This window comes from Ornithorhynchus anatinus, assembly GCF_004115215.2.
Source record: "Ornithorhynchus anatinus isolate Pmale09 chromosome Y5 unlocalized genomic scaffold, mOrnAna1.pri.v4 Super_Scaffold_Y5, whole genome shotgun sequence".
NCBI lineage: Eukaryota > Metazoa > Chordata > Mammalia > Monotremata > Ornithorhynchidae > Ornithorhynchus > Ornithorhynchus anatinus.
Window position 1 is genome coordinate 198,116 of NW_024396670.1, and position 22,260 is coordinate 220,375.

A 22,260-nucleotide genomic window follows, 5' to 3' on the forward strand; every position below is an offset into this window, starting at 1 on the left:
AATAATAATAATAATGTTGGTATTTGTTAAGCGCTTACTATGTGCCGAGCACTGTTCTAAGCGCTGGGGTAGACACAGGGGAATCAGGTTGTCCCACGTGGGGCTCACAGTCTTAATCCCCATTTTACAGATGAGGGAACTGAGGCACAGAGAAGTTAAGTGACTTGCCCACAGTCACACAGCCAACAAGTGGCAGAGCTGGGATTCGAACTCATGAGCTCTGACTCCAAAGCCCGTGCTCTTTCCACTGAGCCACGCTTGGGCCAGGTGGGCAAGGAAAGGTAACTCAGCAAGGGGAGTAATTAGGAGGTCACTGGGGACCATCAGGAGGAATCCAGATGTGGTTTGACTGCATTTTATTATTGTTATTATTATTATCATTTTAGAGTTAGCCAAGATTTTAGAGTTAAACCAAGAATTTACCTCCTCCAGAGAGGCTACTTTCTTTAGTGAGATCAGATCGTGGAGGGACATCCAGAGAATAGAAGGGAGAGAAACAAGAGCAGTAATATCAGAATTTTGTGAGGAATCCAGAGCCACCACCCATGCAGCAGCATCTGCAAAGGCATTACCCCTGGACACAGGGTCAAGACAGGAGGAAAGTGCCACACTTTTTACAACAGTAAGGAACCTGAGAAGTAAAATGCATCCCAAAGGGAAGCCACAGGGGACTATTTTGGATACGGGTTCCTGCGGCCATGAGGAAACCTTTTCGTTGCCAGAGGGAACCAAAATTGTACACAACCCCAAAGTCATATCAGGTGTCATTATAGAGTGTTGCCCTCTATCCACAAGCCAAAGTGCAAGCTTGAGGTAGAGCAACTAACTCAGCCTGTTGTGAAAAATAATAAGGTGTCAGGGTCTGCGATTCTAGAATATCATGCTTGAAACAGATCGCATAGCCTGATTTGAGTCAACCTTGATCATCTCAAAGGCAGAAGCTGTCAACAAACAACAAGAGGTCAGGGTTTTGTATGGTCTGGTCCTGCAAGATTAGACTCGGGTTTACTACAAGATTAACAGCAGCCTCATAGTCATGGGGCTCTCCCTCATCCTCAGTTCATTCATTCATTCATTCATTCATTCATTCATATGTATTGAGAGCTTACTGTGTGCAGAGCATTGTACTAAGCACTTGGAAAGTACAATATAGCTAATAAAGAGAGACACTCCATGTCCACAATGGATTCACAGCCTAGATGGGGAGAAACTGACATCAACACAAGAAAAAAGACATCAATATAAATAGAGAATTATAGATATATACATATTTATGACAGTGTTGTTTGGTGGGCTAGACATTGTGGCATGGAAGGGAGGGGGAGCTGAGGAAAAGGTGGGATGGTTCCTTGGAGGAGGTGTGCCTTCAGCAGGGCTGAATAGGAGGAGATGCATTGTCTGGTGGCTATGAGGAGGGAGGGTGTTTCAGGCCAGAGATAAGATGTGGGCCACATGAGATCAAGACACAGTAAGAAAGTTAGCACCAGATGAGTGGAGTGTCCAGGATGGGATGTAGAAGGAGAGAAGAAGGGTGAGGTTAGGAGAGGAGAGCTTTAAAGTCAATAGTGAGGTGTTTTTCTTGGATACAGAGGTAGATAGGCAACCATTGGGAATTTTTGAGAAAGGGGGAGACATGCCCTGAACATTTCAGAAGAAAGATGATCCAGGCAGCTGAGTGAAGTATGGATTGAAATGGGGTAAGGCAGGAAGTTGGGAGGTAAAAAAAAAGACGATGTTGCAGTAATCCAGTTGGGAGAGGATGAACGATTGTACTACTGTGGCAGCGGTTTAGATGAGAGGAAAAGGAGGATCTTGGCAATGTTGGGAAGATTGAGACCGACAGGACTTAGTGACAGATTGAATATGAGGGTTGAATGAGAGAGAGGGGTCAACGATGAAACCAAGCTGGTGAGCTTGTGAGAAGGGAATGACGGGTGTACCATCCACAGTCAGGGAGACAGGGAGAGGACAGGGTTTGGGAGAGAAAATTAGGAGCTCTGTCTTGGACATGTTGAGTTTGATGTGGCAGGAAGACATCCAAGTAGAGATGTCCTGAAGGCAGGAGGAGATGCAAACCTGGAGGGATGGGGAGACAACAGGAGAGATGTAGATTTGGGTGTCATCTGCATAGAGATGGTAGTTGAAGACTTGGGGGCGAATGGATTCTCCAAGGGAGTAAGTGTAGATGGAGAATAGAAGGGGACCAAGAACTGAATCTGAGGGACCCCTACAGTTAGAGGATGGGAGGGGAGGAGGAACCCATGACGGAGACTGAGAATGAATGACCAGAGAGATAAGAGGAGAATCAGGAGAGGATGGAGTCAGTGAGACCAAGGTTGGACAATGTATCCAAGAGAAGGGGATGGTCCACAGTGTCAAAACCAGCTTGATTAGGATTAGGAGGTTAGGATGGAGTAAGAGCGGTTGGATTTGGCAAGAAGGTGATCACTGGTATCCTTTGAGAAGGTTGTTTCAGTGGTGCGAAGGGAATGGAAGCCAGATTGGAGGAGGTCCAGGAGAGAGATGGAGGAGAGGAATAAGAGGCATTTAGTGTAGAAGACTCACTCAAGGAGTTCAGAGAAGAATGGAAGGAGGGAGATAGGATGGTAACTGGAGGGGGCTGTGGATCAAGGAAGGGTTTTTTTAGGATGGGGGAGATATGGGCATTTGAAGGCAGTGGGGAACAAGCCACTGGAGAGGGAGTGTTGAAGACGGTAGTCAAGGAGGGAAGAAAGGAAGGCATGAGAGTTTTTATAAGGTGCCAATAGAGGGGAGAAGGGATGGGTTGATTTGGGTAATCATTGGAGGTTTTGAGGAGCAGAGATGTGGACTGAACTTTTTTTTTCCAAAAAATGGTCCCATCAACAGAGTAACCTATGGATTAGAGGGATGAGAGACTGGAGATGGGGTGATCAACAAGGAGGGGAATATCATAACTATTTGGACAACCATAGAAACAGTTTTGGTAAAGAAGAAACGGCAGAGACTTGAGAAGTTAGGAAGATTTAATGGACAGGAATTGGTGACAGACTGAATAAATGGGTTGCCTGAGAAACATGAGTTAAAATAGTGCCAAGGTTATTGGGCTTATGAGATCAAGAGAGTTCTGGTGTTTTCTACTGTTTGAAAAGTCAGTAAGAGAACAAGATATGGGTAGGAAGATGAATAGTTCTGTTTTGGAGATGTTAAATTTGAGGGTAGCATTGTCTCTATTTGTTGCCAAATTGCACTTTCCAAGTGCTTAGTAGAGTGCTCTGCACACAGAAAGTGCTCAGTTCATATGGCTGAATGAATGAATCATAGTAAGGTGGTGGGAAGCAGAAAAGGGGCAGCCAGGAAAAGAGACTGAGAAGGGGCAGCCAGAAAGTTAGACAGAGAACCAGAAGAGGACAGTGTAAATGAAGCCAAGCTTGGATAATGTTTCCAGGAGAAGCAGGTATTATACAGTGGTGAAGGGAAGCAGCGTGGCTCAGTGGAAAAGAGCCTGGGCTTCTGAGTCAGAGGTCATGAGTTTGACTCTTGGCTCTGCCACTTGTCAGCTGTGTGACTGTGGGAAAGTCACTTAACTTCTCTGTGCCTCAGTTACCTCATCTGTAAAATGGGGATTAACTGTGAGCCTCACGTGGGACAACCTGATTACCCTATATCTACCCCACGACTTAGAACAGTGCTCTGCCCATAGTAAGCGCTTAACAAATACCAACATTATTATTAAGGCAGCTAATAGGTTGAGGAGAATTAGGACGGAGAAGAGTCTGTTGGATTTGGAAAGAAGGAAGTAGCATGTCCTTGTGGAAAAAGCATGGGCCTGGGAGTCAGAGGACAAGAGTTCTAATCCCAGCTCCATCACTTCATTTATTCATTTCATTTGGTCATATTTACTGAGTGTTTATTGTGTGCAGAATTCTGTACTAAGCGCTTGGAAAATACAATACGGTAATAGAGACAATCCCTGCCCACAGTGGGCTTATAGAGAGAAGCAGCATGGCTTAGTGGAAAGAGCCTGGGCTTTGGAGTCATAGGTCATGGGCTCGAATCCCGGCTCTGTCACTTGTCAGCTGTGTGACTGTGGGCAAGTCACTTCACTTCTTGGTGCCTCAGTTTCCTCATCTGTAAAATGGGGATTAACTGTGAGCCTCATGTGGGACAACCTGATGACCCTGTATCTACCCCAGTGCTTCGAACAGTGCTCTGCACATAGTAAGCACTTAACAAATACCAACATTATTATTATAGTTTAATCACTGTCTGCTGTGTGACTTTAGATGTCACTTAACTTCTCTGTGCCTCAGTTATCTCATCTGCAAAATGGTGTTTAAGACTGTGAATCCCATGTGGGTTATGGACACTGTCCAATCTGTATAGTTTGTATCTACCGCAGCGCATTGAACATGCCTGATACATAGTAAGCATTTAACATATGTCACAAAAAAAGAGGAGGGGGTGCACTGGTGCCTTTGAGGGGGAGTTTCTGTGGAGTGAAAGGGCCAAAAGCCAAATTACAAAGGGTCAGGGAGAAAGCAAGTGTAGGCAACTTGCTCAAGGGAGTTGGAGAAAAGAGTAGGAAGGGAATGGAGCGATATTTGGAGAGAGCCCTGGGATAACGGGAGGGTTTACTGAGGATAGAAAATACAAGGGCATGGGTGAAATCATGGGGAAGGAGCCACTGGAGAGTGAGCAGCTGAAGAACAATCAATGGGTGCAAAACACACTAAGCACTTGGGAAAGTACCATACAACTGAGATGGTGGATCTGATAATTAAAAATAATAATGATGGTACTTGTTAACACTTACTATGTGCCAAGCACTGTTCTAAGCCCTGGGGGTAAATACAAGTTAATCAGGTTAGATACAGTCCCTTTCGCTTTCCCGCCTGGGGCTCACAGTTTTAAACCCATTTTGCAGGTGAGGTAACTGAGGCACAGAGAAGTGAAGTCACATAACAGATATGTGGCAAAGGCAGGATTAGAACACAGGTCTTTCTGATTCCCAGGCCCGTGGTCTATTACTAAGCCAGACTGTGATCTCTCCAACAAGAAACTTAGTATGCAGTGGGAAGAAGGACATTAAAATCTGTCTCATCTCTCTCTCCCCAAGCTCGCATCTCTTCCTGCCTTTAAGATATCTTATCTTTGATGTCCTTCTGTCATTTCAAATTTAGCATGTCCTCATCTTCCCACCCAAACACTGTCCTCTCCCAGACTTTCCCGTCACTGTAGATGGCACCACCATCCTTCCTGTCTCACAAGTGCATAATCTTGATGTCATCCTTGACTCCTTTCTCTCATTCAACCCACATATTCAACAAATCCTCTTGGTCCCAACTTCACAACATCACTAAATTCCACTCTTTCCTCTCCATCCAAACTGCTACCACATTAATACAATCACTCATCCTATTCCACCTAGATTACTGCATCAACCTCTTTGCTGACCTCCCAGCCTCCTGCCTCTCCCCAATCTAGGCCATATATCACTCTTCTGCCCAGATCATTTTTCTACAGAAACATTCAGGACATGTCATTCCCATCCTATAAGGCTAAATACCTCTATACCTCTATACCATTGGCTTTAAAACACTACAACACTTGCCCTCTCCTACTTCACCTCACTTCTCTCCTTCTACAACCCAACCTACATACTTCAATCCTCTGGTGCTAATTTTCTCACTGTGCCTAGATCTTGCCTGCCTCGCCGCCCGAAGCCTGTTCCACATCCTGCCTCTGGCCTGGAACTCCCTCCCTTCTCAAATCTGCCACACAATTACTCTTTCTCCCGCTTCAAAGCTGTATTTTTTTTTTTTTTTGGTATTTGTTAAGCGCTTACTATGTGCAGAGCACTGTTCTAAGCGCTGGGGTAGACACAGGAAAATCAGGTTGTCCCACGTGGGGCTCACAGTCATAATCCCCATTTTACAGATGAGGGAACTGAGGCACAGAGAAGTTAAGTGACTTGCCCACAGTCACACAGCTGACAAGTGGCAGAGCTGGGATTCAAACTCATGAGCCCTGACTCCAAAGCCCGTGCTCTTTCCACTGCGCCACGCTGCTTCGGGCAGCGCCACTGCTGCCTGTATTGAAGGCACATCTTCCCCAACGAGCCTTCTCAGACTAAGACCTACTTTTCCTCATCTCCTATTCTCTTCTGCATCCTTCTGCCTTGCTCCCTTTGATCTTCCCCCCTCTCCCAGCCCCACAGCACTTATGTATATATCTGTAACTGTATTTATTTATATTGATGACTGTCTCCTCCCCATCTAGACTGTAAGCTTGTTGTGGTCAGGGACTGTAACTCTTTATTGTTATACTGTACTTTCCCAAGGGCTTAGTATGGTCTGCACACAGTAAGTGCTTAATATATATGAATGAATGAATAAGATAAATTCCAGATAGGGAAAATAATAGAGTAGAAGAATATTTGGAAATGGCAGTTAGGGAGAGAGAAAGGGAGGGGGCAAATATTTTAATGAGGGGCAAAAGGGGTCATAGGTGGGGGGATGGGTTTTAAGAAGAAATCTCCTCTTGGGATACCGCTAGGGGTCAATAAGTGGGTAGAAAGAGGTATGGTTGTAGAGGTTGTGGAGGGGTTTTGGGAGATCAGGTTTGATGTTTTCAGTTTTATCACTTAAATGAGTGGAAAGATCATTAGGACAAGAGATGGGAGATAGAAAAACAGAGTTTTTAAAGAGGGAGGTAAAGGCTGAAATACCTGGCTCAGGCAGGGGGCACGGAAGTCAATAAGAAATGAGAGGTGTTGTTGCTGGGTAGAGGGGAGGGCAGACTTAAAGCACGATAGGATGTTAGAGATTGATGAGGTCAGCCCACTGTCTTGATTTCTACCCATGGTACTCTGTGGCTTGAGCACTACAGAAGTGGAAATATACCAAGGATATGATCCAGAGTTGTCAATAGGTGGTGTGAAATTGAAGGACAGACAGTGGAGTGAAGAAATGCACGTGGATCTGTACCTTTTAATTACATGCTATCTATGCTCATTACTACAGCACCTTTAAACAAACCTGAGCACTTGGAAGAATATACTTAATCAGTTGTATTTATTGAGCACTTTCTGTAAATGCAGTCCTTGTCCACAAGTCCTTGTCTACAGGGGGAGGCAGACATTCCCTTTCCTCCTGTCTCTCCCCACTCCAGTCTATTCTTCACTCCGCTACCTGGCTCATCTTCCTGCAGGAACGCTCTAGGCATGTCACTCCCCTTCTTAAAATCCTCCAGTGGTTGCCTATCAACCTCCGCACAAAACAAAAATTTCTCACTTTAGGCTTCAAGGCTCTCCATCACCTTGCCCCTTCCTACCTCTCCTCCCTTCTTTCTTTCTACTGCCCACCCCAAACACTCCGCTCCTCTGCCATCCACCTCCTCACCATCCCCCGTTCTCGCCTATCCTGCCGTCGACCCCTGGGCCACGTCCTCCTGCGGTCCTGGTATGCCCTCCCTCCTCACCTCTGCCAAACTAATTCTCTTCCCCTCTTCAAAACCCTACTTAAAGCTCACCTCCTCCAAGAGGCCTTCCCAGACTGAGCTCCCCTTTTCCCTCTGCTCCCTCTACCCACCCCTTCACCTCTCCATAGCTAATCCCTCTTCCCCCTTTCCCTCTGCTCCTCCCCCTCTCCCTTCCCCTCCCCTCAGCACTGTACTCATCTGCTCAACTGTATATATCTTCATCACCCTATTTATTTTGTTAATGAGATGTCCATCATCTTGATTCTATTTGCTGTTGCTTTAATGAGATGTTCTTTCTCTTGATTCTATTTATTGCCATTGTTATTGTCTGTCTGTCTCCCCCGATTAGACTGTAAGCCTGTCAAAGGGCAGGGACTGTCTCTGTTACCAATTTGTACATTCTAAGCGCTTAGTACAGTGCCTTGCACAAAGTAAGTGCTCAATAAATACTAAATACTACTAGATTAAAAGATATTAGATATAGGAATCATTTATTTTGCCACTGACCTCTCACCCACGTTCCGCCTCTGACCTGGAATTCCCTCCCTCTTTAAGTAGGACAGCTGACCACTCTCCCCACTTTAAAATTCTTATTAAAGAATTAATTACAAAAGATCTTATTAAAGATCTCCCCGTAGATCTTTTGTAATTAAGCTTTCATTTGTTCAACTCCCTCTCCCTTACACTTGTATCTGTAGCCTTTATTTACCCCACCCTCAGGCTGCAGCACTTATGAACATGTCCATAATTTATTTTAATGTCTCCTTCCCCTTCTAGGCTGTAAGCTTCTTGTGGGAAGGGAGCATGTCTAATATCTCTATTGAATTATATCCTCCCAAACGCCTGGTATAGGGCTCCACACACAGTAAACCCTCCGTAAATAGTATTGATTGATTAATAGATAGATAGACAGATAGAGGAAGTAGTAGATTATAAGAATAGTGTTTTGAGACTGAGATGAATATCAAAATCCTTATGGGTGACTCAGCAAAGTATGTAGTCAACATAGGAAGGAGGGAGGATGGGGAAATAAAAGGCTTAGTCTGGGAGGGCCTCTTGGAGGAGTTGTGATTTCAGGAGAAACAGCATGTCCTAGGAGTCAGAGGACCTGGGTTCTAATTCTGGCTCCACCACTTGTCTGCTGGGTGATCTTGGGGAAGTCACTTAGTTTCTCTATACCTTAGTTCTCTCGTCTATAAAATAAGAATTAAGACTTTGAGCCCCATGCAGGACAAGGATTGTGTCCAACCTGGAGCTAATGGAGCTTTCTGAGAAGTGGGGTGATATGGACTGAACATAATGATCCAGGCAGCAGAGTGAAGTATGGACTCACAGGGAGAAGTAGAAGGCAGGGAAGTCTACAAGGCAGGCTTACTGCAGTAGTCAAGGAGGACAATGAAAATTCTAGGATCAGCTAGGTAGCAGATTAGATGGTGAGGAGGAGGTGGCCGCTTGTGAGAATGTGAAGATAGAACAAACAGAATTTCTTTTCAGATTGATTATGTGGCTTGCACAAGAGAGAGGTGAACTGAGGATAATGCCAAGGTTAGTGAGACAGGGAGGATTCTGGTTATGTCTTCAATTAGGGGTCAGTGTTTGGATGGGAAGAGGAGGAGATCTGTATTGTATTTGTTAAGTCTGAGGACACTGTGTGCGAAGATGAGTTCTGTTTTGGATTTACTAAATTTGAGTTTTCAGTAGGACAACTAAGCAGTAACAAATGTGAAGACTAGAAGAAATGTGAGAGGAATCACCACATAGAGATGATAGTTGAAACAGTGGGTTCTCCAAAACACTGGGAGACATTGTTGCCAGGGGGCTGATAAAGAATGAAAGTATGGGAAGATGAATTTGAGATGGGTGAAGTCAGCCTAATGACTAGATTATAAACCCCTCACCACTGGCTTTAAAGCATCCATCACCTTGCCCTCTCTTACTTCATCTCACTTCTCCCTTTCTACAACCAAGACCACAAACTTCACTCCTCTGGAGCTAACCAGTGGATAGAGCAAGGGCCTGGGAGTCAGAAGGTCTTGGGTTCTAATCCTAAACTCTGCCAGTTATCTGCTGCGTGACCTTGGGCAAGTCCCTTCACTTCTCTGGGCCTCAGTCCCCTCATCAGTAAAATGGGGACTAAAACTGGGAACCCCACATGGGATAGGGGCCGTGTCTAACCCAATTTGCTTGAATCCAGCTCAGTACCATGTATAGTGCCTGGCACATGGTAAGCACTTAACAAATACCATTAGTAGTAGTAGTAATAATAATAATAGTATTTGTTAAGCGCTTACTATGTGCCGAGCACTGTTCTAAGCGCTGGGGTAGATACAGGGTAATCAGGTTGTCCCACGTGAGGCTCACAGTTAATCCCCATTTTACAGATGAGGTAACAGGTACAGAGAAGTTAAGTGACTTGCCCACAGTCACACAGCTGACAAGTGGCAGAGCCGGAAATCGAACCCATGACCTGTGACTCTGAAGCCCAGGCTCTTTCCACTGAGCCACGCTGCTTTCCTAGTAGTAGTAGGAGGAGGAGTAGTGGCAGCAGCAGTAGTAAGGGCTTAACTATTATAATGATGAGATGATGAGTGGTTCGAAACACTTTTCTGGGATGATCTCCTTGTTTGCTAGTTCCCTCACTGTCTTTAGTTATTGCTACTTGTAGGGACTGGGGCTATTTTTGAGTTTAACTCTCGGAGTCTTAATTTCCAAAGTATGCATTCAGTCAGTCAGTCAGTCAGTCATATTTATTGAGTGCTTACTGTGTGCAAAGCACTGTACTGAGCACTTGGGAGAGTACAATAAAACCCCAGACACACTCCCTGCCCAGAACAAGCTTGGAGTCTACAGGAATCAGTTTTGTATACTGGATAGAGCTCGGGCCTGGGAGTCAGAGGTCTTGGGTTCTAATCCCTGCTTCACCACTTGCCTGCTGTGTGACTTTGCAAAAGCCACTTAACTTCTCTGTGCCTCAGTTACCTCAACTGAAAAATGAGGTTTAAGACTGTGAGCCTCATGTAGGGCAACCTGATTACCTTGTACCTACCCCAGCGCTTAGAACAGTACTTGGCACATAGTAAGCACTTAACAAATACTGTAATTATTATTATTCTCACTGTGCCTCAATCTCGCCTGTCTTGCTGGCCCACATCCTACCTCTGGCCTGTAACACCCTCACTCCTTAAATCCACCAGACAACTATTCTCTCCCCTTCTAAGTCTTACTGAAGGCATATCTCCTCCAAGAAGCCTTCCCAAACTAAGACCCACTTTTTCTCATCTCTCACTTCCTTCTGTGTCTGACTTGCTTCCTTTGCTCATACCACCCACCCTGCCCCACAACCCTTATACATATACCTGTAATTTTATTTATTTATATTGCTGTCCATTTATTTATATGATGTCTATCTTCCCCTCTCTAGACTGTGAGTTCGTTGTGGGCAGTGATTTTCATCTTTAATTACTGTATTGTACTTTCCCCAGTGCTAAGTGCAGTGCTTTCCATAAAGTAGCACTTAATAAATAATAATAATAATGTTGGTATTTGTTAAGCGCTTACTATGTGCCGAGCACTGTTCTAAGCGCTGGGGTAGACATAGGGGAATCAGGTTGTCCCACGTGGGGCTCACAGTCTTAATTCCCATTTTACAGATGAGGGAACTGAGGCACAGAGAAGTTAAGTGACTTGCCCACAGTCACACAGCCGACAAGTGGCAGAGCTGGGATTCGAACTCATGAGCCCTGACTCCAAAGCCCGTGCTCTTTCCACTGAGCCACGCTGCTTCTCTATGATTCAAATATGATTGAATGAATGAATGAATGGGTCCAGAATAGTATTTCTACAGGAGTCAGCCACTGCAACCATACTATTTCCTGCACATCATGGTCCTGGCTCCATCACTGAACTCCTGTGTGACTCTGGGCAAGTCAGTTTACTTCTGTGTACATCAGTTACCTCATCTGTAAAATGGGGATTGAGACTATGAGCCCCACATGGGACAGAGACTGTGTTAAACTTTATTTGCTTGTATCCACCCCAGCACTTTAGTACAGTGCCTGGCACATAGTTGGTGCTTAACAAATGCTATCATCATTATTAAAAGTATGTAATACAGTGCTCTGCACACAGTAAGCGCTCAATAAATACAACTGAACAAATTAATACAAAGTGCCACTGTAAATAATATTACTGATTCCTGGCAAATGTTGGTCAGATTACAAATCAACTCCTGCATTTTTGCAAGGTCATTAATTCTTTCATTGCTTTTGTCACCCCCTACAGGGGAAAAATTGTGACAAACATTCCACTTGCTTTGTTATTATAGAGGTTAGTAGGATCGACATTCACATGGTCATAAACACTGTCTGTGGATATGACATGACTAAAGTATGACTAACAAATGATATTGTTGCAACAGAAACAAGCGTAATTCCAGTTTTGCTTACATAGCATGGCAGGAAACTTACTTGGTCTTTGGCAGCAATGTTTACATATGGCTTCCAGAAAAATCAATGGTAGCTGCTCCGTGGCTCATTTGCTACCCCCTGTTCAAATCCATCCAGATAACCATATCTTTCCAGGCCTAATTGGTAATTATCATGCGGTGCACATTAGTCACGTTGCATCCACAGACAGTGTTTATGACCAGGTAAATGTCGATCCTACTAAACTCTATTCCAGCAAGTCAAGAAGAAGGTTTGTCATCATTTTTCCCCGTAGGGGATGACAAAAGCAATAAAAGTGTTAATGACCTTGCAAAAATGCTGGAGCTGATTTGTAATATGATCAATAGTGCTCTAGGATTACTCACTGCAGAAGTCCAGTTTTACACAGTTGGTAGCACTTCAAAGCTGCATGGCTCTGACATGCTCTTAGAAGCCCAAGGAGGCATTTGTGTTGTTGTAGGTACCCAGTGTTGCACCTATATATCAGGTAATTTGAAAAACATCTCTGCAATGTAACATAAATTGTCCAACTTGTCCGAAAGACTACTGTGGTCAAGCATGGATTGGGATCAATGAAACCATGAAGGATGGGACCCATTTTTGACATCATCATTTTATATCATTATTCTTTACATCATTGGGTCCCCAACGTTAGGAGGTTGGTTGAAGTGTACACTGCTCACTGTATTTCTTGGAATATTTGTAATTCTGCTTGTTTCTATCCTTTCTGTCTGTTGAAATACTATTGTAATTTATAATAATAATAGTGGTATTTGTTAAGTGCTTACTACTTGCAAGCACTGTTCTAGGCACTAGGGTAGACACAAGATGATCAGGTTGTCCCACCTGGGGCTCCCTGTCTTAATCCCCATTTTACAGATGAGGTAACTGAAGCACAGAGAAGTCAAGTGACTTGCCCCAAATCACACAGCTGACAAGTGGCAGAGGTAGGATTAGGACCCAAGACCTCTGACTTCCAAGCCTATGCTCTTTCCACTAGGCCACACTGCTGTATGTGAGAGATACTGCTAATGTGAATGAATTTGAAGAGCTAGTTTCCATAGCCTGCGAGAAACAGAAGGCCAAGGAAACAGCCAGAAAAAAAAAATCAAATGCCTCATAAAAATACAGCCTTAAAGCTCTTATCATGATTGAACTAAAGGGACCTGTCCTCTTAGCTACTCTGTGACAGTAAGAATCAGTTCGGGTCAAGATCATGAGGAGGTAAACTGCTTAAATTGAGGCACCATCCAGGTGTGGCTGGAAGGGAATTGAGGACAGGGCTCTCAGCCCTGCTGTCAGTGAGTCATCAAAGGAGGAGAATGTGGAAACCGACTCTTAACCAGCCTTGTTCCATTTTGTTTTCAGACTCTATGTTGTTTTTAATCTAGCTCGTCTTTTTCTAAGTCTTGCATCAGCTTCCCCACACCACCTTACAGTTGCCGGTTAAGAAAACCAAAGCCACACTCGTTTGTCCCCACTGGATCATATGATCAAAAGCACCAACACTTGATTGTCCCATTTGATGGCATTAGGAAACACCATTCCCACCATGCACAATAGCTAACTACCTCTCCCAACTTCCAGTGGTGACGTTGAGCTCGCTTTTAGGGCAACAGACAGTCTGTCCTCACCCATACAGATCTGTATTATTATTGCAGTAATAAAAATCTCTTGTGCTGTGTTGCTGCAACATGATTTCTTTCTGTGAATCTGATAGTAATAAATGCATAACAAATACCATAAAAAACAAAAAACCCAACTATTCACTGTTTTACAAACCCTTAACCTTGCCATTATCATGAATTTATCCCTCTCATTAAACCCATATATTTAATCTGCCATCAAATCCCACTTGGTTCTACCTTCACATCAATAATACCTTCTCCATTCATTCAATAGTATTTATTGAGCGCTTACTAAGTGCAGAGCACTGTACTAAGTGCTTGGAATGAACAAGTCGGCAACAGATAGAGGCAGTCCCTGCCGTTTGACGGGCTTACAGTCTAATCGGGGGAGACGGACATCCATTCGAACTGCTACCATGCTGACCCAAGAACTTATTTCCTGCTTTGCTATTGCATCAACCTCTTGCTGACCTTCCTGTCTCCTATCTCCCAACTCCAGTCCGGGAGATGTGTATATGAAGCCATTTGTCCCAGAGCCCAGCACCACCAAGAGAGAGCCAGAAGCAACCCGTCCCGGTGAAAAGCAGGGTATGGTGATGAAGGTGTGGGAGGGGCCTCAATCTTCATTTCTTACCTCCACTTGATTCTTTCTATCAGGGAAATTCATTTTTCCAGTTCTCCTCTTGGCCTCCTGACCTATTCTCTCTTTGGAAATGCTGAGGAGAGCTTTTTGTTTTTTTAACCAATGCCTTAAGCCCCCTAGTCCTGGAGAATGGGGTTCCTATCCTGGCATAGTCTAGGAGAAAACATTCTTGCTTTAACCAAGGACCTCTTAGACAGCATCTACCTTTCCACAGCCATCTTACAGTCTCTGCTCCCCCTCCCGCCCCCCATCCCCTGCTCCTCCTCCTTTCCCCTCTCCTCAGCACTGTGCTCATTTGTATATATTATTTATTATCCTATCTATTTTGTTAATGAGGTGTACATCCCCTTGCTTCTATTTATCATGATAATATTATTTTGTTTTTGTTTCGTTGTGTTTTGCTCTGCCGTCTGTCTCCACTGATTAGACTATGAGCCCGTCACTGGGCAGGGTTGTCCCTATCTGTTGCCCAATTGTACATTCCAAGCACTTAGTACAGTGCTCTGCACACAGTAAGCACTCAATAAATACTATTGAATGAATGAAACTTCACTCTGCTGCCCAGATAATTTTTCTTTAAAAAAATTTCAGCTCCCTTCTCCTCACTCTCCAAGAAACTCCAGTGGTTGCCCATTTACCTCCAAATCAAGAGAAACGCCATGCCTTTGACTTTAAAACCACTCCAATCAGTTCACCCCTTTACCTACACTGATTTCCTACTACAACTTAGTCCACATGTTCATTCCTTTAACACCATCTTACTCAATTTTCTTTGATTTTTCCTATCTTGATGCCAATCCCCTGCCCATCTTCTCCCTCTGGCTTTCAATTCCTATCCATTTTATATAGGATAGATTACTACTCTCCCCATCTTAAAAATCTTGTTATAATCACTTTTCTGCCAAAGAAGACTTCATTTCACCTACTCCCTCTCTGTTCTGCATCATCTTTGCATTTGGATTGGTACTATGTGGGCACTTGGTAATCACTGCACCCTTAGCTCCACAGCACTTATGCACATAGCCATAATCTATTTATTTACAGTGTTCCCTTCTAGATTGTAAACGTGTGGACGGAAACATTTCTACCAACTCTGTTGTATGTATCCATCCAAACACTTAGTAAAGTGCTGCACACAAAGTTTCTAGTAAATTCCGTTTATTAATTGATCAATTATTTTAATGCCTTTCCTCCCTTTTAGAATGCAGGCTCCTTGTGGGCAAGAAACAAGTCTACAACCCTATTGTACTATACCCTCCCAGGTGTTTAGCATAGTGTTCTCAACACAGTAAGTGTTCAATAAATACCACTGATTGGTTGGTTGATTGAATGCATTTGTTGAGTCCATAATGTATGTCAAGTATTATACTAAGCAAGTGTCAGTTTGGACAGATTTCCCTTCCTAAATAGGGCTCCCAACATAAATAACAGTCACCTACTTGTTTGGAAAATTATTACTGGCATGTTTTTAAACAGAATCTTGAAAGATTGTTAATTCTTTTTAAATTTTCTAGATTCTGCATCTTTCCCTTCAGATCATGATAAAATAGACCACATCAAGGAAGTCAAGTTATTAAGCTGCACAAAGGGCTTTTTCTTCAGGTTGTCAAAATAGGACTACCTAGAAATAGATCAGTTAAATAAAGCTAAAATTATAGAATGTCCTATATTCAGCATTGTCCAAGGTAAACATAGGATCTGAATCTTCAACCAATATGCAACTGAAATTTCTGAGGAGACCCCAGGTACTGTGGCTGAATCGGATTCCCAAACAAGATAATCATCAAAATCAGGATTTATTTTGTATTAATAATAATAATGATGGTATTTGTTAATTGCTTACTATGTCCCAAGCTCTTTTCTAAGTGCAGGGGGAGATACAAGGTGATCATGTTGTCCCACGTGGGGATCACAGTCTTAATCCCCATTTCACAGATAACAGGCAGCAGGCACAGAGAAGTTAAGTGAAGGGGAAGGAACATAGCAAAAAAACTAAAGTCAAAATGTTAAATTATAAACTGAAGTTTACAGCTGTCAGGGGCAAAGTTAATGATTTGATTAGCAGTGGGCAGAAAACATTACTTAGCCTGAGTCACTGCATAACAGGTTAAAGTCTAAAATAGCCCCCAAGTTAAGTTAATTACCAAATTAATCCACTCCAGTTTTCTTTTTCCCTCAGGACTACAATAAGTAGTGAGAAAGTCATTTATGCCAAGAAGTTCTCTTTTCCGGAATCCTAGGGGACAGGCATTCAACTCAAAACCAAAAGGGAGAGTTCCATGTTCTAAGTACCCTGATTTTCATTTGGTAGGCCCTCTGATTCAATCAATCAATTAATTAAGAGCATTTATTGAGTGTTTACGATGTGCAGAGTACTACATTATGCACTTAGGAGAGTACAGTACAACAGAGTTGGCAGGCCCTATCCCTGCGGAACAAGCTCCTAGGCTAGAGGGGAAGACAGACGATAATATAAATTAGTAAATTATACTATATAATTTAATAGCATGTTCATAAGTTCTGTGGGGTTAAGAATGGGGCACATATTTAATAATGATAATAATGCTGGTATTTGTTAAGCGCTTACTATGTACCAAGCACTGTTCTAAGCACTGGGGTAGATTCAAGGTAATCAGGTTGTCCCATGTAGGACTCACAGTCATTTTACAGATGAGGGAACTGAGGCCCAAAGAAGTTGTGTCTTGCCCAAGGTCACACAGCTGACTACCGGTGAAGCTGGGATTAGAAGCCATTACCTCTGACTCCAAAGCCCGTGCTCCTTCCACTGACCCATGCTGCTTCCCAAGAGATTCCCTACTCTGAAAAGCTGGTAAGACCACAGCTCGCCCCCAAAATAAAATCCCATCTCCGCCTATAAACTCCAAAGCCCGTGGAGTCAGAGGTCTGGGTTCGAATCCCAGCTCGGCCACTTGTCAGCTGTGTGACTGTGGGCAAGTCACTTAACTTCTCTGCGCCTCAGTTACTTCATCTGTAAAATGGGGATTAAGACTGTGAGCCCCACGTGGGCCAACCTGATTCCCCTGTGTCTACCCCAGCCCTTAGAACAGTGCTCTACACATAGTAAGCGCTTAACAGATACCAACATTATTATTATTATTGAATCCATTTATGGGGAGTATTTCTTTGGTGCAAAGACAGAGAAACCGTTTGCAGTTTTAAAGGAAGGAGAGAATCATTCATTCAATGCCAATCATATTTATTGAGTACTTACTGTGTATAGAGCACTATACTAATTGCTTGGGAGAGTACAATACAACAATAAACAGACACATTCCCTGCAAACAAAGTCTAGAGTTCAGTCTAGATCGAAAGGTTCAGGCAGGGAAAGTGCCCACTAATTCTGTTGTTGTGTATTCTCCCAGCTCTGCACATAGTAAACTACTCAACAAATACCACTAATGCACTGCTATGAGCGGAGTGATGTTCCAAGGAGATCTGCGCTGCAGCATGCATTACTCATTGACGGAAAAAGAGGCTGTAGGCTGGGAGATCAATGTGACGCAATAGTGGAGCAATAATAGGAAGTATTCCTACCGCATTTAAAAATCGCATTTAAAAACGTGTCCTTTCCTATCCCCTTGGTAATGTTTCATAAACCTATTCCCCATGGACCGTGCAGCACACTCGCTGTCCTTTTCTATGTTCAGGACAGGAAAGGGGATTCCAAGTATTAACCGGATGAATTGCTTACATCGGATGCATCTATTTTTCGATTCGACTAGGCGCGAAATGCTCTATCATCCTCATCCGATATTGCGCCAAACATTTAAAAGTTGGCGCCTGGAGCGGTCTCCCATGATGCCATAGGGTTCTCTTACCTTTGCTCCCTCCCCTCACGTCTTCTACCACTGCCGGTCAGTTTCTCCTCCTTATCAGTACTAGCAACACCGGCAGCGACGCAGGCGCATTGTGTCGAACCGCCGCCATTTTGTGTCCCGTGCAATTAAACCGTGAGCTGTCCGGCTTGTTTTTGAGCAGGGGTAGTGGTTGGGGTGTGGCGGTCAGAACAGGCTAGGCTGCTGAGGTAACTTGGAAAGCCGAAGGAGCGATTACCGAAGGAGTTCTGGTGCTGAGGTAAGAGTTTAAGATGGCTTGTCAGGAGGTTTCGCAGGCTGCCTCTAGGTGTCACGATGGGGACGGGGCATCAATCGCTGCCGTGGGGTGTTTGTCTCCCTCTATCGTTCCTGCTGTGGCGAGAGCCACCGCCATTTCCCCACCGATTCACCACCACCACTAGTGGGCGGGGCTCGGGGCAGGCGGCCGGGCCACAGCTGGTGAAAGTTTAGGCGGGCCGCGGCCTCGTAGGCCCGACTCCATTTTATTTTCTTTGTCTTTGACTTGGTTGGTTCTGAAAGAAATAATTGCTAGGATGGTTTGCTACTTCCTCCAGGTTCCTTTCAACGCATAACGGGTTGGAGACTAGTTTCCCACCGTTCACCGTATTTCCTCGAGTCTTTTTGTTTCCTCTGGCAGTTTTCCATCGATCCTACTATCCGTGATCCGAAGGAACTTGGTTCTTCCTTATGTGCAAACCTTCACGTAAAGATCATTTCAAACCTGGAACCTCACGACTTTCTTCTCTTATTACAGCCGCCACTCCCCGGTATGTTTTAATTTGTCTTCGAAGTAATCTAAGTAGAGCGAGACTTAAGTAGATAGATTTCTCGAGCAGTTGCTGGTTGTCCCCGCTGCATCCTCCAGTATTCCTCCTCATAAGGCAAATAATGCCAGTAATGATTATGATATTCGTTAAGCTCTTACAATGTACCAAGCGCTGGAGTAGATACTATACAAGCAGATCAGTTTTGTACCTGTCCCATAGTCTAAATCCCAACTTCATATCCCACGAGACAGTAGTCTATCCTAGGCTAATTGTTAGGGGAAACTAGTGACAATTTTTATTTCCTGACTCGAAATGATCACGGTTAGGGAGTGTGGTGAGGATAGTTAAGATAATAGTAGTAGTTATGCTAACAGTAGTTATACTTATTGAGTAACCGCTGGATATAGCGCACTGTAGGAAGCACTTACGAAATTACAGTAGATATACTCATTCATTCATTCAATAGTATTTATTGAGCGCATACTATGTGCAGAGCACTGTACTAAGCGCTTGGGATGAACAAGTCGGCAACAGATAGAGACAGTCCCTGCCGTTTGACGGGTTTACAGTCTAATCGGGGATTATATATATATAATAATAATAATGTTGGTATTTGTTAAGTGCTTACTATGTGCCAAGCACTGTTCTAAGCGCTGGGGTAGACATAGGGGAATCAGGTTGTCCCACGTGGGGCTCACAGTCTTGATCCCCATTTTACAGATGAGGGAACTGAGGCACAGAGAAGTTAAGTGACTTGCCCACAGTCACACAGCCGACAAGTGGCAGAGCTGGGATTCGAACTCCTGAGCCCTGACTCCAAAGCCCATGCTCTTTCCACTGAGCCGCGCTGCTTCTCCGTATATCTTTATATCTATATATATATGTATATATATCTGTATATCTATAGATATAGATATAGATATACAAGACTTGTACCCTGGTCATATCAATCAGCGGTATTTGATCAGCTAGTGTTCTGCACATAGCAGTGTATTAACTGCTTCACAATAGAAAAGTTAAGAGGCATGATCCCTAACCTCAAAGATTTTGCAGTCTTTTTGGGAGACATTAAAATTTCAGATGGAGGAAGGAAAGAAATATAAGAAATATAAGGCTAGCTACTTCAGTCAGTAATATTTACAGAGAGTTTACCAGTTGATAAGCATTGTACTAAGCACTTGAGAGAGAACAGTATAACTGTATAAAAGACATATTCCCTGCCTACCAGGATCTTTCATTTTAGGGGGAGATAGATATTAATATGAATAAATAAAATTACAGATATGTATATAAATGCTGAGGGACTGGAGGGGCTGAGGGACTCCATTCTTGCTGTTGTTGCAACCCAGCCCAGTTCTGCAGTTACTAACCAACTCACTCATTTAATACCAGTGGACCTGGGAATGACCTGAGAATCAAGAGCTTCTGGGTACTAATCTAGGCTTCAGTACTTGCCTGCCGTGTGACCTTGGACAAGTCACTTCACTTCTCCTGCTTCAGTTACCTAATCCATAAATTAGAGTTAAAATATCTGTTCTCCCTTTCCTTAGACTGAGAGTTTCATGTGGGACAAGGAAGTGTGTACAGTCTGCTTATATTGTATCATGTCAGTACCTACACATGTGCAGTACCTGCACATAACTGCTTAACAAATGGCTCCATTATTGTTATTATTTCTGTTGCTCAACTATTTTTATTAGTCAACTTATGTGTCTTGCTTTCACATCTTTTGTTGTTGACCCCTTGCTTGTTGACCTGTTGCCCATGCCTTGACTCCTGCCTGGAGCTCTCCCTGTTTTTGATCATCAGATGTCTTCAAGAAAGCCTTCTCTGGATAAAGCCTATTCTTCCCATCATATAAGGTACTAGCCCTATGCTTCTGCTCTACAGCATTAATAAATGTTCCTTTGTTCTTTGCCTTTCCCTTACTTGTAATTTATTTTACTGTTTGTCTCCCCAGCTAGATTAAAAGCTACTTGAGGGCCTGATAAAGTCAACTTACTCTAGTATACTCCCCCAGATGCTTATTTTGTGCTCTGCAATCAGTCAATAAGTGGATTTTATTGAGAGCTTAGCAAAGTATTATACTAAGTGCTGGGAGTACAGTATTATGATGATGATCCACGGGAAGCAGCGTGGCTAAGTGGAAAGAGCCTGGGCTTCGGAGTCAGAGGTCATGGGTTCGACTCCCGGCTCTGCCACTAGTCAGCTGTGTGACCGTGGGCAAGTCACTTAACTTCTCTGTGCCTCGGTTACCTCTTTTGTAAAATGGGGATTAACTGTGGGACAACCTGATTACCCTGTATCTACCCCAGCACTTAGAACAGTGCTCTCCACAGAGTAAGCACTTAACAAATACCAACAGTACTATTATTATTATTATTATCCACTTATTCTACCCCACCTTGTCTACTGCATCTGCCTCCTTGTTTCACTTCCCTGCCTCTTCTTGTCTCTCTGTACTCCAGTTTACACTTAACTCAGCTGCACACAGATCATTTCTCTAAAGACGTCCATGTCTCCTCACTCATTCATTCATTAATTCAATCATATTTATTGAGTGCTTCTGTGTATAGAGCACTGTACTAAGCGCTTCGAATGTACAATTCGGCAAAAGATAGAGACAATCCCTGCCCTAAAACCGGGTCATAGTTTAAAAGGGGGCAACAGACAACAAAACAAAACAAATAAGCATCAATGCTATCAAGGAAAATAGAATCATATATGTATAACATCACTATTAAAATGGAGTAATAAATAACATATTTATAAATAATAAGTGCTGTGGGAATGGGAAGGGAGTAGAGCAGAGGGAGGGAGTAGGGGAAATGGGGAGGAGGGTCAGAGAGAAAGGGAGCTCTCAGACTGGGTAGGCCTTCTGTAGGAGGTGAGCTCTCAGTAGAAGAGGGTAAAAGAGTTACTTTGGCGGATGTGAGGACGGAGGGAATTCCAGGTGAGTAGTAGGAATGGGCCATCAGTTGCCGGTGAGACAGGCAAGAGCAAGGCACCATAAGGAGGTTAGTGGCAGAGGAGCAGAGTGTGTGAGGTGGGCTTTAGAAGGAGAGAAGGGAGGTGATGTAGGGGGTGGTCCAGGTGATGGAGAAGCCAAGACAGAGAAGTTTTTGTTTCATGCGAAGGTTGATAGGCAATCACTGGGGTTTTGGAGGAGGGGAGTGACATGCCCGGAGAGTTTCTCCTCCCAGTAAATTGCTCATCCCCTTCCACATCTAACAAACTCCTTACTGCTGTCTTTCAAGCACTCAGTCAACTCTTCCCCTCTTAGCTTTCTGATATCCTATAACAGCCCATCCTGCACAATTTGCTTCTGTAGCATCAGCTTACTCAGTGTCAATTCTTTTTCCATATTCTCCCTCCAGTTGGAACTGGAACTGCCTCTCCTTACCAATGTGCCAGATCACTACTCTTACCTACTTTAAAACCTTTTTAAACTCACAGCTC

General features: G+C 43.7%; 1 protein-coding gene and 1 long non-coding RNA gene across 6 annotated transcripts in view; one reads left to right on the forward strand and one right to left on the reverse strand.

The window, feature by feature from the left end:
- The window catches only part of LOC114808725, a 72,071-nt gene extending 53,979 nt beyond the window's left edge, over positions 1–18,092 (reverse strand). The window contains exon 1 of the long non-coding RNA XR_003756517.2: positions 18,017–18,092. This is a non-coding gene — a long non-coding RNA (uncharacterized LOC114808725). The remainder of the gene's footprint in view (positions 1–18,016) is intronic.
- The window catches only part of LOC114808721 (transcriptional repressor CTCF), a 95,646-nt gene continuing 91,448 nt past the window's right edge, over positions 18,063–22,260 (forward strand). For 2 of the 5 annotated variants that reach the window (XM_029056535.1, XM_029056543.1), the window contains exons 1-3: positions 18,063–18,272; positions 18,672–18,801; positions 20,588–20,663. The gene's annotated coding sequence lies outside the window, so the exon portion shown is untranslated. The remainder of the gene's footprint in view (positions 18,273–18,671; positions 18,802–20,587; positions 20,664–22,260) is intronic. The other 3 variants (XM_029056536.1, XM_029056537.1, XM_029056538.1) reach the window with 3 other exon arrangements.